The sequence below is a fragment of the Palaemon carinicauda genome, chromosome 7, assembly GCF_036898095.1.
Source record: "Palaemon carinicauda isolate YSFRI2023 chromosome 7, ASM3689809v2, whole genome shotgun sequence".
In the NCBI taxonomy this organism is placed as follows: Eukaryota; Metazoa; Arthropoda; class Malacostraca; order Decapoda; family Palaemonidae; genus Palaemon; species Palaemon carinicauda.
This window is the reverse complement of record NC_090731.1, coordinates 115,790,649-115,810,050: the sequence shown is the minus strand read 5'-3', so window position 1 is coordinate 115,810,050 and position 19,402 is coordinate 115,790,649. Positions and strand designations below refer to the sequence as shown.

Below are 19,402 nucleotides of genomic sequence, written 5' to 3'. Positions count from 1 at the left end.
GCTTAGGACAGACAGTAAGTGTTTCACTAGGAAATAAGACCGAAATTTAAAGGATAAACATGGGATGGAGAGCTTATGGTAAACAAAATGAGATTATGGAAAGTAAAATGTTGCTTAAAAATAAAAGTATTTGATCAGATGATCCTACCTGTAGTAACTTATGCATGAAAAACTGACGAGAGTCTAAGGCCATGTCCAAGACCTTTGTCCTGTAGTAGACTAGCTACAGCTGATGATGAGTATAGGCTAGCCGAATATACAGTACTTGCATATTACTGAAAATTTGAAAACAGGAACTATCTAAAAGCGCATGCATGATGAACCACACATTTTCACGATTTAAATTAAATAACATTGTCTGTGTTATACACGTGTAATAAATCCTTTACCAATTGTGATCATACTCATTGCTGTATCTAGGAAGCAATTACGAGAAGGTAGTAACAACATGGGAGGATGAGCATGTAATATCAATTACACGGGGTAATTGCCATGCGATTAGGGCTGTCATTCACATGTGGCAAAAATGTCATCGGCTTCTTACATTTTGTATATTGAATTGTTCATTGCAATCATTGCATGATGTTGCTATAAGGGAGTTTAAAAGTTTTTTTTTTTAGAGATTCGTATTCTACTGTGTCTATACAGCCGTTTACACCTTTCAGTTGATTATCGGACGCTGTGTATCTTCGTGAATATTTTACATTTTCGACTTGTAGTATTTTTTCATAATTTATACACAGGTTATTGAATATTGTTAAAAACATATTAAACAGGAAATATGATTATTCTGGTTATTGTTTCCTAGTGCCATAGTTTTACAGTAAGCATAACATATATAAATATTTGACATCATTTGTTCTGTATTGTAAATTAGTCTTAAGGTTAATGTCAGATAATGACCTTTATACTTTTGCACTTAGTCAAAATTTATAGTACAGTAATATGACAAGTGTTAATGTATGGATCAAAAACGTGAGGTCTAAGACTAAAAGATGAAACAAAGCTTGAGAGAACAAAGACAAGAATGTTGAGGTGGATTATGGGAATATTGCTGCTTGAAATATTGGAAAGTGGTAGTATGAAAATAATGGCAGGCATAGTGAAGATTACAGAGGCGATAAAAGTGTCACAACTGAGAGGGTTTGGTCGCATGTTGAGCATGAACAGTAGGGAGGGAGTGAGGAGAGCTTGTGAGGAACCTGTTATGGGGAGAAGGTTGAGAGGGAGGCAGAGAATTAGATGGCGAGATAAGGGGAAGGATGACATGGAGAGAAGAGGTTTAGTGAAAGAGGATGCCTTTGATAGAAGGCATTGGAGAGGGCGCATCAAGCAACCGACCCCTTGTGTAGAGATAATGGTCGGAAAGAAGTCTCAGTAGGCAGCACTCGCAGTGTAACTGGTCCCTCGAATAAGATAGCTGTTTTGACCAACAATGGGGAAGAGGGGAGATCCCTGAGGGGAAAAGGTTTGCCTTTGAGTTGTTTTGGCCCTCAGATAAATGTTCCAACGTAACATGATTGATGATTCGGTATTGTGAATATCCGATGCTAGATGCTCTTCTCTTCCATAACTGCTTAGTTATTTTATGGGTCTTGTGAAGAATTCGAAGCAGTCAAATAGCAAGTAGTATGAGAATTTGTTGTAAATGGAAAAGAGCTTCAGGCAAATCAAATCATTTTTACCACAAAGATTTGGTTAAAATGAATTTGTGAAGATACATACATTACTAAAGTGTCTACTTGCGAGTGTATAAAAATAACTGGAAAGTAGTCGTGAGGTGACATGGAAAAATAGAACATAAAGTCTCATGTTTCTCAGTGTGCCTTGCTGTGGCTCGGCTACGGTACCAGATATTTTTATGATTTCTTCTTTTCGTTTATGGATTAAAATCTTTTTTTCTCTCACGCCCCTAAATATGTGATTACTAAAACTTCTATATATAAGCTAAAACCGCCATTTTTATTCTATTGATGTTTTGCTCACTTTTGCATAGTTTCCCCTCTTGGTTAACATTCACATCTTAGATGTCTTTAACTCTTATACATTTTTAACAAAGGATTTTTGTCTTTGCCGTAAATGATATGCTCCTCACGAGAGCCCTCCCTTACGTAGTCTCTTTTAAACCCCGTCTGCGTTGCATAATATCGTGATAGTATTATTTGCACTGTCGCCGGTACGGTGGAAATATCCACCTAAACTTGGGTTTCTGACAAGGGATAGTAAAAGTCTAGGATAGGCCATTTCACAAAGGGTTGGTGTCAAACAAAGGTTACATGATAGACGGGGGCTCAGTTTAAACCTTTCTTTTCACTATTCAATTTCAGGTTGGAGAGAGAATAGCAAACAGCTGCCATTGCCGAGCTAGGTCAGTGCAAGATAATTTGCATTTACCAGAAGGGCTTTTATATACAAGTTAATAAGCTTAACGCAACCCCACCTCTCTCTCTCTCTCTCTCTCTCTCTCTCTCTCTCTCTCTCTCTCTCTCTCTTGCGTAGAGTATCATTGCAGTCTCCAAAAAAGTAGAATACGCATCCTATCTCAGGGAGCTTTTTTTCTCTTGAATATTCAGCAATTAAATCCAGCAAGGCTGCGACTGAAAAGTTGGGAAATATTATTCTAAACTTTATTGCAAAAGGAAAGATATTTCCTTTTAGTTTTTGTCATAGAATGTAAACATCTAATGTCAGTATTAGATCTTTACTACGATGTCTTGAGTTAACCTTACCTACATAATCTCTGATAAAATATCAACACGGAAACTAGATGTATGTTCATAAGCCTGTCTTTAGCGCAAATGTATCTTGCAACATTCAAAATTTGATAACCTATTTTATTTTCAACATCCTTATTATGTGAATTTATGTAAGGTTTGAATTTCTGGCTGAACTGAAGTACCTTTCATAAAAGGAATTTCCCTATGAGTCCCTTGGTAGAGCGAATTCGATATTAAAAGGTATATGTGGCTTACTTGAAAAAATTTAAATCGCAAGTATTAGTGATAAGATTATCATAAAACGACCAAGTTTGATATATGTCTACGTACAAATTAGCTATAATGGCGGAGATGGGTTGAATTTGATTATAAGTAAAAATCCTGAATTCAACAGGATTAAATACGACAGAGTTAGTCAGAATCAACTCGTATCTCTCTCTCTCTTTGGCAAAATAACAGAATCTTGATATTTACCTTTATTTCTACTCGCAATTAAGATTCGAATCCCCCATGGTATCTATCTATCTATCTATCTATCTATATATATATATATATATATATATATATATATATATATTTGTATATATATGTATATATATACATACACACACACACACACACACACACACACACATATATATATATATATATATATATATATATATATATATATTTATATATATATAATGTGTAATGTGTATTTGTTGTATGTATGACATTCTTATTTGTTGAATACTAAATTCTGGGTTTACCATTGGCAGGTTTTTCACCACCAAAAGGCCAGTGGTTGCATAGAGATTTAAAACTTGAAGACAAACGAGGGACGTGGGTGGAATATGGGCTTTAACTTGACGTTAAGAATAACAGACAATAAGATAATGTTCCCTCAAGTTTTACAAACTTTACAATTGACTGATTATTTTAACATGTTTTCGGAATTTATCTCAAAATCTTATTCGAAATATTCTATATCTCATGTTACCAACATATTTCCGTATATTTCGGTAGAATTACATATGAATTACAGTCAACTATATTTCTTATTTTTTATTATACTATCTATCGTAAGCTTATGGGCATTATTTACTTTGATGGCAACGAATGTCACAAATTAACCTGGATGATATTACTATATGAACATTCGCTCTACCATATACAGTATATGCTTATATAGTTTGCCCTTAGAATTTCAATCCCACCTTTCACTTGAAGATATGTGGATGCAAAATAAAAGATTGCCGCCTAAGGAAAATAGAGAAATTCTATATCCGAAAGATTGCATAAAAACAGATTTTTTGTGACTTCTACGAAATTTTATCCCTCAGAGGTTTGCCTTTGAGGAATATTGCAGTACCTCGTCAAGCGAAATAACACATGGTCTATCTTGCCATTATCTTGGTATATTCAAATACAAAACACTACGTACAAAACAAAATAACTTATAAAAGGGGCAGAAATCATCTGCAATTAGCTGGCATTTAATCATCTTCTTATAGCCGAAACCATTTTATTTTCCCTTTCAAATCAGCTATTTAATAAACAAACGAAAAGTTAAAAGTATTATTTTGAACCTAAAAGAATTAAAGAAACCACACTTTCCCGGCAAAAATATTCCCTAAAAGCTCTTGGGAAGTCGTGTAATTAAACCACGAGTGAGAAAAATGAAAATAACTGATGTCAGAAACTTTATGATATAAAATGTCTTTTATCTCTGTCCGCCTCACCTTCATCTTCGGAGCTTCGGGGGCTTTCTGTCAACCCACTTTTCCCTCGCAGCCACTAATTACTTTCAAACAGTTCACGTAAAATCTTCGTTGGCATTATTGGTGTTTCAGACACGACAAGCTACTGAAATGCGTTCGAACTTTGCGTTTATCTTTCGTTTGTGTCGAAATATTTGGTATCTGAGCTTTTTTTCTGTTTGAATATTGATTTTTTTTTTCAACTTATAAAGATATTTTTTTTGAGGAGAGGGATTATCATATATGAGAACTTGCAATTTTTTTTTTAATTCCCCGTCATCATTATTATCATTATCATTAATATCATTATTGTCATTCGTTTTGGGTACAACAGTGATAGCCCTTAAGGCAATACCTTCAGGGGCTAAAAAAGAAAAAAGTAATATCCTGCTCCAGCGAGTAACTTCAATACCAACATGCTCCCGTCTACCTCCCCCAATCTCCCACCCCCCTCTTCCTCCCCCTCTTCCTCCTCCTCCTCCAATCTTTACGATGATTGGCATATTTGAGAGACATTGGAAGGAGACAATGACTTTGCTACCCATCGACATCTCCACCTTACCCCCACCGCACCCCCCCTCTCTCTCTCTCTCTCTCTCTCTCTCTCTCTCTCTCTCTCTCTCTCTCTCTCTCTCTCTCGAGGTCCTGATATTTCTTCCGTATCTTTCCCCCATTGTCTCGCACTCGAATGATCATCCTATCCTTCCTCACTCATCACTTTCTTCTCACGACGTTGGAAGGGTGAAGGAAGTGGTTCCTTTCAAGGAAGAAGACCAATTGACGTGACAGGAGAAAGGACGAAAGTAGTTGACATTTCAGGTTCGTGTTCTTCGGGACACTGCCTGGGTATTCTTTAATAGGAGGCTAAAGAAACGCCAGTAGCAAGCGATCGAAATTAATGAATACAAGATAGGCGTTATTGATATTATATTATGGCTGTTATAAGGAAGTGAAGTATGTACGAATGGGACTAAAAGGTTTTCAAAAAGTATCATTAATTAGTCTTTCAAATAATGTGCAGATGATTGATTAAGCAGAAAACACCCATTATTTTCCATTTAAGAAACCTTAGTCTCTGAACTACGTTGAATTGTCAGTTATTGATTTAAGATTCCTCTTGAATATTCGTAGTTACATAAATTCTTTGTCAGTCAATCTTATTTGTATATACCTCAGTTACCTTTGCTCATTGTAATTTTTGTTCACAATTATAAAGACATTCAACTGTCTGTACCAGCAGAATATCATGTGATTTGTACAGTATACTACAAATAAAATTATGTTCTGGTATGGGCAGTTGAATGGCTATATAATTATGAACAAAAATATAATAAGCAAAGAAAGGCAATGTAAATATAAATAATAATAATAATAATAATAATAATAATAATAATAATAATAATAATAATAATAATAATAGGGATAATTATTATTATTGTTATTATTATTATTATTATTATTATTATTATTATTATGATGATGATGAGGATGATGATGATGATGATGATGATGATGATCACCGTTCGTTCTTCTTTTGCAAGATAAGTCAGTCTCTCAGGACAGTATACTTTTGTAACGTGATGGCAGCTACATTGAATGTGTACCTGACTGACTGAGCTGGTTTTGATAATAGATGGAATTAATTATTTACTTTTTACTTAACTCTGGCTGCATCACAGGTCCGAGTGATGAAAATAGTTCGCACCTAAAAAACCATTGTGTAAAAATTGACAATGCACGTTGTCTCATCTACGAATTATCTTGCTATTGTCTCGCCCAAGGGATTATCGCAAGGTATTGTGTATTTAATCACATCACTTGCCATGACTAAACCTATTTACAACGTTCCTCTAAATGTTTAATATGTAATAATTGTTATTTGTGCATGCAGATTGGAATTATTTAATATTCAGATTAGTTTTCCTGAAAGAAAATTTTAATTTCTAACTTCTTTTCCATTCTTTATCACTGTCATTTGTTATTGTTTAGTTTTCCTTTATTGAAGTTCTCGTTACAACTTAGTTGCAAATATGTTACAGTTGTAATTCTAGTGTTCTTTATCTCTATAGCATCCTTATTGAGCTGCAATTAATAACATTAATTAGTTTTGATCTTTACTGAATTTGCGTGACTTAACGCGTATGAATACGATCGATATCCTTTGATAAGAATAGAAAAATTAATCTAACTTCAAGCCGATCCTTCCCTGTTCTCGTTAGCATCAGCTTTTTCATTTCGTTTCCCCTCTCTTTCATCTGTCAGCAGGTTGACACGAGGACTCCAATATTTTCAGATGAATTTAAGGGTCTGGTGAATCAGGAGATATTTCATATCAGAAACCTGATGAAAAACAAAGATAAAAAGTCAAAAATTTCTTCGTGAACTGAAAATTCAGATATAAAATAAGGGTAAAGTGTATTGGGACGCTGGAAGCAGATAAAAAATTATGAGTAGTATTGGAAAAGGAAATGAGTAACAGAATTAATGAGAAACAGCCAAGAGCAATTGAATCGTGATTGAGGCAACTGCAAGAATTACAATGGAATAATATTACATAACATTAAGAAGGAAAAAACTTCAAACTGGTTTAATTATGGCATTTTAAAGTATTTGAATATGAATGCAAAATTGCAGTATATTGCAGTTCGGCTATATGATTATCTAATATTAAGGGAAAGCCAGCCCAGAACCCCCACTTCACCCCCTAAAATGACTGTTAAAAGGATTTCTAGAGCATGGAGAACACCTGATAATATAGCAAAATTTGTTTCAAGATTTGGCCTAACCATTTGCGAGGGAAATCATTAGTTATCTGTGCAATTCACAATGAAAAGTAAATAGTGTTTCATAATAGAGAGACTTAAGTATCACAGAATATTACTAGATTTAAAAAAGTTTTATTATGATATTATGTTTAGGTGATTTTGTTGACAAGAGGTAAGCAAAATCACATTGTACATTTACGATTAACAGGAATATGTATATATATATATATATATATATATATATATATATATATATATATATATATATATATATATATATATATATATATATATATATATATACACGAATGTATGAGCATGGTTTGTGTATATGAATGCATATTGCTATGATGCATGTATGTACATACGTAAACAACCGATCTTATTTAACTGAAGATAGATATTCCAGTTAAGACCAAGGTAATTTTCTACAGAAGTTGTAGTTAACTCATAAGGTTTGGTTAAAAATTGTATCTATAACCTCTCACGTCACATTGTTTGTAAATGACAAAATAGTGGCAGAATACCTCGCCTTTATAGTAAGAGCCGTTACCAGTATTAAAAAAAAAAAAACAATGGAGATATGAAAAAAAATAAATACGATATTTGGATAAATTATTGCACCCTTTTATTGCTAGCTATGTTTCTCAGTTGTATACCTCAGAATTATAAACTAATATATATGTTTATTCTGAAAAGAGCCTAAGAATTCTTGGAAACCTTGCCCTAAACGTTCGATTTCATAGTGAATGAGAATAAGTATATATAACCAATGTTAGCCAATTAAAAACAAACCTGCTAGGCTATATATCTCGGATCTATTTCAAGATTAGTGTAATAATTTTCCAAGTTTGTAACATTAATCGATTGAGTTGGAGAAAATAAAATGCATATTTTAGAAAGATTGTTTCTTAGCAAGTAATAATAGCTGCATGTTTATTCTGATTTCATCTGAATCTTAAAGGAAACAGGACATTGGTGATAAGTTATCGTATGTGTTCTGGAGTTGGAGATCCTGCAAGAAAAGAAAACACGTTTCTCAAGACAGTTCGACGAGATATGCTAGAGAACTTCAGACATTATGTTAACACAATCACTTCATGTCAATGTTGAAGGTTGAAGTTCTTCGATGGCTGAAGGCTATATCTCGTTATAGGTTAGGCAACAGGATGTCCAGAAAATATCCGATTTTTTTTTTTTAATAAATACATTCAATCCATTTCTATTGCGTTGATTGAGATTTATTGTAGGAATTATTGTAGGAATACTAAATATGTGCTCCAGTCTTAAGCTTAAATCTCAGTACCAGAGTTATAAGCAATTTCCTGTTGCCCCTCTCTCGGGCCTTTTTTCTTCATGTCGGTGAATCATTCATAGCCTATCAGACAATTAAAAATCGGCCTTGTTGAAATATAATGTTCAATTTAAAACTAAAAAATTACGTCAAGCAAATTTTCCCAAATCTTGGTTTAGTAGATGCCATATATAAAAAACTGAGGACTTTCTCGTTTTGTTCCAATTTGAAATATAATGTTCAGTTTAAAACTAAAAAATGACGTCAAGCAAATTTTCCTACTTCTTGGTTTAGTAGATGCCATATATATATATATATATATATATATATATATATATATATATATATATATATATATATATATATATATATATATATAAACTGTGGACTTTCTCGTTTTGTTCCAATTTGATAGATCCATTTAAATATCCTGAGGTAATACTTAGCATTAATACCAGCGAAGAATTAAAATATGAACCAATGGTAAAAATACATTCGACTTCCTCGAAAACATACTGGAATAGTGATAAGACAGAAGGGTATTATGCAAATACCACATCTAAATGTGTCTCTAGGGAACATTTTTCTACCTACGCTAATGCCACAGAACTGAAAGAAAAGTTTCAGGATGTGTCTTGAAATCTGTGATTATGTTACAGGATGTACAGGAGCAGAAGCCTTTTTAATGCCAACTTGAATGACTGATGTTCAGAGAAATTCATGTTTTATGTTAATTGACTCAGTCTTTGGGAAATCAATGTCATTCTTTCGTGTGTGTTCCTCAGAAAAGGTATATTTGGCGGATTTATTCTTACATTTTGAATCATAAAATTCATTGATAGAGATATCCATCATAATTAAATGTTCCTTTTTGTGTTAAAAGGTATACACGAGAGAAGTGTTAAAGGATTAACTCCACCTTTTTGGTGTAGTAATTTGTTTTGTAGGCCACACTTCATGGAAACATTAACGCCTTTAATTAACAGAGGATTCACTAAGAAATCAGTTGGATCACAGGAAATTGATATTAAGAACAAAATGTAATATAATGAAAGCATCCCAAATGGAAGTCAACCATTAATTAAAAAAATTAATTAATTGTATTTATGCAAAAGCAAATCAGGAATGTACGCAATAACATTCAGTGGTATTTTTCTAATCTACATGTTTATATTTTTAGGTAATCTAAATTTACATTCTGCTATTATAATTAATTTGTTTTCATAATTTATGTAATTATAGATATCCATGCGGTTGGATCTTTCACATTTAAGCGCAGACTATTTTTATGTTAATTCGTTCTGAACACCAAATCATTATAATTTACTACCGGTTTTGTTCGTAAAACACACATCAATTTTGCATTTGTTATTTCTATCACAAACATTTGTTATGGTTTAGTAGCATCTCTCTTCGCGACACAAAACATGAATTCTTCTGTTCATCGTGACGCCATATGCATTTTTTGTCAGAATTCGTGTGAATGACAATTTTGTCAGGGTGTGCAAGCATGACCGTCCCGCCGCGCGTGACATTCCTGCGCCTGCGTAGGATTCCGTGAATTCTGTGATCTTTAATGAACTCTTGTAGGAGTACTTCGTAATCCTTATTTACATTTATTTAAAGAGTGCAGTTTATTTATTTCATTATTTCCTTTCCTCTCTGGGCTATTTTCCACTGTTGGAGCCCGTGGGCTTATAGTATCTTGCTTTTCCAACTAGGGTTGTAGCTTAGCTAATAATGATAATAATAATAATAATAATAATATAAATTGGCTCTATCCTCATAAACCTCACTGGGGATTTGTCGCTTTTTCCAAGTTAACAAATCAGCTTCTAATGTTTAGAAATCAGTCAAATTTTCATCCATTATAGTAAATTAAAGTTTGATTTTAACATACTTCCAGATGAGATTGTATGTTTGTACTTATTGAAATTCGTTGCATAGTTGAATTAGTATTACATCACAGTTCCATAATTTATCACATTACCTTGATATAAATATCATAACTCTACTCAACATGCATAATTCATGACAAACATGCAATTTTCGCTGTGTTGATCATCAAGAATATTTGGTGAGTGGTCCACCTCTTCATTATCAAAACTATTATTATTATTATTATTATTATTATTATTATTATTATTGCTGCTGCAATTATTATCATTTGGTGTCTGTTGTCCTTAGATTGGCTACAGTTTTATTTCTTTACAACAATGCTCCAGCTTCAAGGCCACACTGAGTTACAGGCTGGCCGCAAAATTACTTGTTTCCGCCCACTTTGCGGGTGTGTGTGTGTGTGTGTGCGTGTGTGCACTTGACTAAGGTACTCCCCACATGTCTTTTTGTGTTCTTGATCCGTCTAGTCCTCCTCCCTGGCTAATCCGACCTCCTACTACTCGCATGTCTTTCTTCTATCTTCTGTCCCTATACCACCTGCTATCATATTTACATGGGTTTCTTCTTTCCATCTGACGTTTGTGGTTACAGTTGCGGTAATTGATTACTTTATTGATTTCTTGTTCATCTTATTCCTTGGAAGTGTTTTTCGTTTAAATTCTATCCTATATTTGCTCTAGACCGGTGTTCTGCTCCATGAGTGTTCTAACGTCCTGTTCATATTATTTCACTCTAACGGTGTCGTGTCAGCTAGGCTCATGTTTTCTTTGATTGCATTCACCATTTCCTGCAGTGAGGTGAAAACTTCCCTTCCATTGTTTTCGAAATATAAACAATATATCTATTTGCTTATGATGAGCCCAAAGGAGAGAAATGGGAATGCAACGTGGTGGAGCGACAGGTAAGGAGGTATTGGGGTTAGAGTAAAAACTTCCTTGTTAATGTGTACGTACTTCCGTTAGGTAGGTCGTAAGTTGCAACCTCGTTGAGGATTACAACTTCAGTACGTGGTGTTCTCTATTTCTATGATTCTCCTTCCTTCAGGAGAGAAAATACCATTATAGGTGCTATTTAAAACAGAAACCTGTGTGATTTTTAAAATCTATCACTGAGATACGCTATTCATTGGGGGTTGCAGGTATTTTTTTCATATTTCTAGACATATTAATTCCTACTATACTGTAACAGAACTTTCTTACAAAGAGTTATACTGTATTTTATTTTTCATCTTGATTCATACACATTTGTGTAGTTTATGTTTGTTTAGCGGTCAAAATAAAAGAAGCGAAATAAATATTTCCCGTTCTGAAATCTTCTGTAGTTCAGATGTATGGGTCATAAAATATCTTGATTTTCTACATAATTACAACTACGAAGGGTAAAATTTCATATTAGCATGTTAAAAAAAGCCACTGATAGTGCTTGGCCCAGGAATAATTATTTCATCGTTGGCAACTTTACTGGTTTGTTGCACTTGTTTCACCCATATCTTGATATTTCATTAGTTTTTCCTTCAAATGTAGGGTAAGAGCTTTTAAAAGAAAGCTAGTGCTCAGATACTATGCTTATTCGATTAAAGATGAAAACAAAAACCAACTTCATGAACAAACACGGGTGAAGCTTCAGAGAAAAGAAATCTTTGTGGGACACGAGATCTCAGTTGCTGAATTTTATTAACTCATCCTCTTTATATGGCTTACGCCATTTCTTTTTCAAAATCATTCTTCATGAAAAAACATTAGTCCATATTTATATTCTCAAATAATGGAGTGGCTTTTTTCTTTAAAGAATGCATCACATAAGATAACTAAAAGGAAGAGAGATGTGAAAGCCAACGAATATCTGGAGGTGTAGGGCAACCACGCTATAAGTCAACTGAAGTTTGCTCTCTTCTGTCAAGTTAGTTGATGGGGAAGTGCGCATGTGTGAAGTCTGTGAAGGATGTACAGGGATTTTAGTCTAAGCGAAATGCAACGTTAAACTATTTAGTGGTTTCGCCTACGCCATGGTAATACTATTGTGCATGAGTGTTATTATGGGATTACGCAAGAAGATGGAGAGAAGTGATGACTGAAAATTTTGGGGAATCGGAATTTAGAAAATGGATTGTGTGTAACGAAAAGTGGGGATTTCAACACCGCTATTTTAATGATGAAGTATAAATGAGTTTTATTGATTATATTACTTAGTAATTTTGTTGCTGGTTATCATTACGAAGTGGCATGTACCAGTTGATTAGTCTCTGATAAGGTTTTAGATTGTAAAAAGTGTTTGTGAGATAAAATTTTCGCTGGGACCTATTTATCAGCTGGAGGAGTGACGTCATCCAGGCTACCTGTGAGGCGACCTATGACTAATTCTACTACAACGTGGAAACAGGTGAGTCCGGATGCTTAGGAATTTGGAGGGATGTGGAGGAACGTTTTATTTCAGCCCAGATAACTCTCTCTCTCTCTCTCTCTCTCTCTCTCTCTCTCTCTCTCTCTCTCTCTCTCTCTCTCTCTCTCTAAGCGTATGGATGTGGCAAGTTGCAATTGTATTGCATTTAATTTCCTCTATATATAAACTTACAAATTGGTATGAGCATCCTAGTAGTCTCTCTCTCTCTCTCTCTCTCTCTCTCTCTCTCTCTCTCTCTCTCTCTCTCTCTCTCTCTCTCTAAGTTGCTATTATACTGTTTACCTTTAGGGAAAAATGGGTAGTATGAATTGGAAAACTCAGGATTACTGAATATATTTTTACTTCTGGGGAGTTGACGGAAAGAGTATGTTGAAATACGAAGACAGTCGCTATGCTTCCATTTTCGGTTAGTGTTAAGTATTTCGTGAAATACGCTATGAAACTATTCGTTAAGGAAACCTGGCTAGAACTTGAGTGTAGTCGGGTAGATAGAAAATATGGCATGTTTCTGCGATAATAACGAAGATATTAAAACAAATGAAGAAAATAAACTTGACTCTCATTTTTAATAGGCCTAGAGTTTCTGAAAATTGCACACACCGATTTGCCGCATGCCTCGTTGAGATGCAGTCTATTGTGATCACATATTGTATACCGCATACGGCAGTGAAGGTCCTTTGCAAAATATTGCAACGTCACGAATATTAGAAAAACATTTTATGATTTTATCTAAAATTAGTTTTCAACAGGTTTAAATTTATAGTTGCTTAAAGCAATAGGCAAGCCATTTTCCTGCTGGAGTGATTACGCAATGCTAAATTTGAAAATGATGTCATAGTCCGGGTGACAGCCATTAGACCTAGTGTTTCTGTAGTCCGTCTCTAGGTAATAAAGATATCAGATTTTTCCTCAAGCCTCCCTAGAAATAAGATATTGAGAGATACCAATAATGCCTGCTTCTAACGAGTGATTATGGTCAAGTATCTTTTAGGTATTGTGCTTATGGGCGTTTATTGTTGCTCCTAACACTCATCTCGAGTTTTGTGTACTTCGTGCTTGGCTACCACTGATGTGCTGATTGCTTCATTACCGAGGACCCATTAAGATGTTCATCAAGGTCGTCCTTTAAGAAAAAGGGCCGGTCAGGCTGATGATGTTTATGCGATTTCTCATAATGGATCCTGTTTAGAAGCGTTCTTAGAACTTTCAAGTATTTCCCATATAGAAATGTTAGGTTAAAAAATTGAGGTATTACTCATATATATATATATATATATATATATATATATATATATATATATATATATATATATATATATATATATATATATATATATATATATATATATATATATATATATATATATATATATATATATATATTTATATATATATATATATATATATATATATGTAGATAGATAGATAGATAGACAGTTATATATATATATATATATATATATATATATATATATATATATATATATATATATATATATATATATGTGTGTGTGTGTGTGTGTGTGTGTGTGTGTGTGTGTGTGTGTAATGGTTAATGATACAAGAAAATTTCTCGAGGTAAATAATATCAAATCGCTGCAAAACTCTTTCATCAGATTTCTCAGGTTATTATAGCATATAGTTTTTTTTTTTTTTTTTTATAAATTTAGGTCTTATATTTCATTGATAACTTGAAAAAATATTTTTTCACAATTAAGTTTAACAGTAACGGTTTTTTTCAATATTTCTTGTCCAACTACTGGCAATTGTAAAATTTTGGAATTTGATTTATTAAATGGAAGAAAAAATCAAGAGATCATACGGGGAGTGGCGTTCTAAAGCAGTGTTTAAAAGACACTAGATCTACATTCAGTCACAAAGCAGACATGAAACGTAAAGGGATGTGTTATCCAAAGTTGAAATATAAACACAGACAGACGAGACGATATTACAACTTAGTGTAAAGAAAATAAAATAAATTATCTAATGCTTTCTTTTAGCTGTATAATCTATGCAAAGATTAGAAGACAGTAGGAAGCATCAAATTAAAAGATAAATTTAATCTGAGTATTAAATAGAGAGGGCCAGGGTCCCCCCCCCCCAATTATAAAGATGTCAAGTTGGACAGCTGTCACTACTATTGACATTGTCATTACAGTGCTTGAATTACAGCCAACAAAGAAAAGAAGAGGCATTGTTTTCAGAAATTAAGAATAAACAATTGCAATGAAGATATCAGAAACAAACATTAGATTTACCCCTGACATGTACTTGAAGAAAGACTATAAAGCTTGTTCTTCGCTATTCTTCATTTAATTTGAAAACCTTATCATTGTATACTAGCCCCTTCCTGGCCAAACCCGTTGTACTAGACCAACCAAACCTGAACGTGGTCATGAAAGGGCATCTATGTCCACCACGTTTCCGCGAACCTCTTCACACCTCACCAGTATTATTACTTGGGCTGAGTAACCGATTCCATTCCATCCTCCTCGGGATAAATCTGGATAAGTTACTTAAGTACAGAATTGCAATAGTATTCAGACTGAATTTAAACATCTGTTATTCAAAAATCAGAGGTCACTAGCGTCATGGCTACGCCTAAAATGTTTATCGGATAAGGCAAATTACGTGCCCATAGACACATACAGTAGGCCTATATGTTAAAGTAAGCATTTGAGACTTGGAGAGGTAGCCTGAAGGAATACCAGAAACCCAGCCCTAAGTGTTTCCAAAAGAATTGCTTTCCTGGAAGTGAACATTACATAGATGGCGCACACGGCAATGCTGGAAAGCTAATCAGAGTCGCATTCTCTCTCATAGGGGGTAGTGTCCTCAGTGCACCTCTCGCATTGCACTGTAAGCATTACTTAGGGTTCCTTGCAGCGTTCCAACGGCCTTCATCTGCACCAACTTACCGTTCTTGATTCTTTTCTCCTATCTTGCTCTACTATATCTTCTAACCTTAATTTATATTGTAACGCTTGGAGTTTACCATAGAAAAACTTGGGCGACAGGCTATATAGCCCAAATCCATAAATCCAATTTCTCTCTCTCTCTCTCTCTCTCTCTCTCTCTCTCTCTCTCTCTCTCTCTCTCTCTGGATTGCTTAATCACTAAGGTCAATATTTGCTTGGGGTAAGCTAGTATAAAACATGAAGAAAAATTGCATCGAATTTTTTTTATTTATTGTTTATAATGCCCCTTTAAGTGGTTCGTTTAATCATTTAGTGTAATAAGTATGTGCATTTTCTGTTTTTTTCTGGATGCATTTACAGAGCACGTGCATGATATTAATACAGAATATGCATATTTGTATGTATGTATGCATGAACGTATGTATGTGTGTATAGATACACACATATATAAATTTATAATTATATATGTATATAAATGTATACACATACAATACACACACACAGACACACACACACACACACACACACACACACACACACATATATATATATATATATATATATATATATATATATATATATATATATATATATATATATGTCTATATATATATTTATATATATATAGGCCTATATATATATTTATAATTACTCACCAGTCACAACACTGCACCTGACACATATTCAAGTGTCAAACCCACATGAAACAGGAAAGTAAAATACCAGATACCAAGCGCTTTCGTGTATTACGTACACTTCTTCAGGGTACGAGTAATACATGAAACCTCTTGGTACTTGGTCTTTTACTTTCCTGTTTCATGTGGATTTTACACTTGACTATATATACATACACACACACACACACCCACACACACACACACACACACACATATATATATATATATATATATATATATATATATATATATATATATATATATATATATATATATATATATATATATATATACATACATACATACAACAACAACAAATGCAGAAGTTTCTAGTCCAATGTAGGACAAAGGCTCAGACATGTCAATTCATGTCTGGGACTCTGGGGTTTAGCCTGTATGATGGGAGGCGTATTTGATTGCTCACATCAAATGAACTTAGTATGGGTGGCCCTGACTAGTACAACTTTGCTTATCATAGTGATACACAAACCCTATCACTACAATTAAGGTATCCCTACTCAGAAAGGGATTTTACACACACACACACGTATATATATATGTATATATATATATATATATATATATATATATATATATATATATATATATATATATATATATATATATATATATATATATATATATATATATATAAACATTGAATGGGTATTAAAGTATGAATATCGTGAGTGGTCGCAGGCGAAGAGAAGACTAGAATCACCACTACATTGAAGCAAGTAAGAGTAAAAAAATTTCGAAGAGACCCCGAGTTTGTATTTTGGACATGAAAGAAAATAGGCTTTAAAGGTTTAAAGGCCGTCCATGAACGGCAGAGATAAGGGAAAGCGAAAATGACCATATATAAGTTTCATATGATCAACGCCCTAGCCACTCTCCACCCAAACTAGTACCCGGGAGTGCCAGGCAATGGCTGCTGATAACTCGGCGGGAAGACCTGTAGGTTATTTCCGAACCCCCATCACCTTCGAAAGATGGTAAGGTTGCAGGGACTATAAGAAACTACCGAACTTGAGTGGGTCTCGAACCCCAGTCCAATAAATCACTAGTCTGGGACGTTTCCAATAGGCTACCACAACCATAGCCGTTAAGAGAAACTGTGGAAATGATGGATTATAGGGTTTTGTTAGCGTTTAGTCCTATGAGAAGAATAGATGGTGACAGGTTGGTGAAATGAAGATATAACTTAGAAAAGTTAAAATGAGAACGAGGAATGACTTAAAGGTGTTGGATAGATGTTATGAAAGTGGCATACTTTGGAAAGGCATAACCATAATCATTTGAGTTTGAGACTTGTCTTATTTTATGAGCAATAGGCTAACTATTTCATCACCCGGAAAGATGCCTGTGAGATGGCATCATTTTTCCTTTTGTACGATTCTAGGTTATAACTGTATTTGCCAGTATGGTTTCACTTGAATACCGTAATGTATAAGTTGTATGAGGAGTGAATAACAAATATCCTGACATTTTCATTGCTGCACACCTAGAAAATGTTCAATCCCTCTCTTTCACAACAGGTTCCACCCTACGCTTAAGTATCGATTTATCCTAGTGCCATTTTCTTTTTCCCATTAATCCAGACCCTTTTTCTTTTAGCAGGCGTACTTCGTTCTCTCTCTCTCTCTCTCTCTCTCTCTCTCTCTCTCTCTCTCTCTCTCTCTCTCTCTCTCTCTCTCTCTCTCTAGTGTAGTAAAGTTTATTCACTCTTGACTCATCGTCTAGCAGGTAAATTATATGATGTATTATTTGACGAAATCACAGCCTTGTGTAATCTACCGGAAAAATAAAATGTAAAATGAGAAGATTTCCCTCTTATAAGAAGATGATCCTATTGTAAGCGATCGTCTATTTTTTTTCCTAAACGTAAAATTACTCCTTATACAACACATCACTGTTGCTAGATAAGCTATTTGGTAAATGTTTTATTCTTTAACTAATATAGGCTATAGTCGTGAAAAGTAGGTGGTAATGCATGCCGAGTGCCATTCTAAACACTAGGAAATCTTTGCTTATGATCGCAATTAATCTGTACTGGAAGGAGAATGGATTTCTCTCTCTCTCTCTCTCTCTCTCTCTCTCTCTCTCTAGCCACAAAGCATTGGTGGGCAATGCGCCTTTAAAAACGTTAGCCGAAATACAGAGATTGTCAAGATGATCATATTCGTTCGTCCATGCTCGGATATATATATATATATATATATATATATATATATATATATATATATATATATATATATATATATATAGCCTATATATATATATATATATATATATATATATATATATATATATAGGCTATATATATATATAGGCTATATATATATATATATATATATATATATATATATATATATATATATATATATATATATATATATATATATATTACATTATATTATATAGCAAAATATAGGCCTTCATTTCTTGGAAGAAAGAGAGGCAAGGAAACTTTCCAAAATGCCATTGTATATTATAATACTTTTTCTTGTCAATTGTTTCGCATTCATGTTTTCTTTTATGTTCTTGTGAGAGTTTCCGTGAAGTTTGCCAGTGCTAATTATCTTGAAGAACAATAGAACTGTAATATGCAATACAAAGGAAGATACGTTATTTAAGAGTTTTTTTCATCGTCTGGAATTTTTTGCTAGTCACTTTCACTTGCGATACTTAGATTATTGTGGAAGAAAAGCTTTAGGGAGGCAGCATTACTGTTTTTTCACTGCCAGAGTGTGAACAAAAATTCAAATGATCTGAAATTGGAAATTTTTCTTTTCTCTAAAGTCAGTTTCAATTCCTTTGAATTTCAGCTGAATCTAAACTTTTCTGTTTTATATACCAATGTGGCAAAGTAGATCCTCAACTATGGAGTAGGAATATTCATATTATTTCGTGTAACAAGTGATTTGTATTTGCATGCAACGTTGAAAGTGAATACTCGGAACATTAAATCATCTGTTCCAGAATAGGTA

General features: G+C 33.7%; 1 protein-coding gene across 8 annotated transcripts in view; it reads left to right on the top strand.

Moving 5' to 3' along the window:
• The window catches only part of Evi5 (ecotropic viral integration site 5), a 411,492-nt gene that overhangs the window by 135,928 nt on the left and 256,162 nt on the right, over window positions 1–19,402 (top strand). For 2 of the 8 annotated variants that reach the window (XM_068376830.1, XM_068376829.1), the window contains exon 1: window positions 12,328–12,796. The exons of the other annotated variants lie outside the window; for them this stretch is intronic. The gene's annotated coding sequence lies outside the window, so the exon portion shown is untranslated. Of the gene's footprint in view, window positions 1–12,327; window positions 12,797–19,402 lie in introns of those variants that run through there. 8 annotated transcript variants of the gene reach the window in all.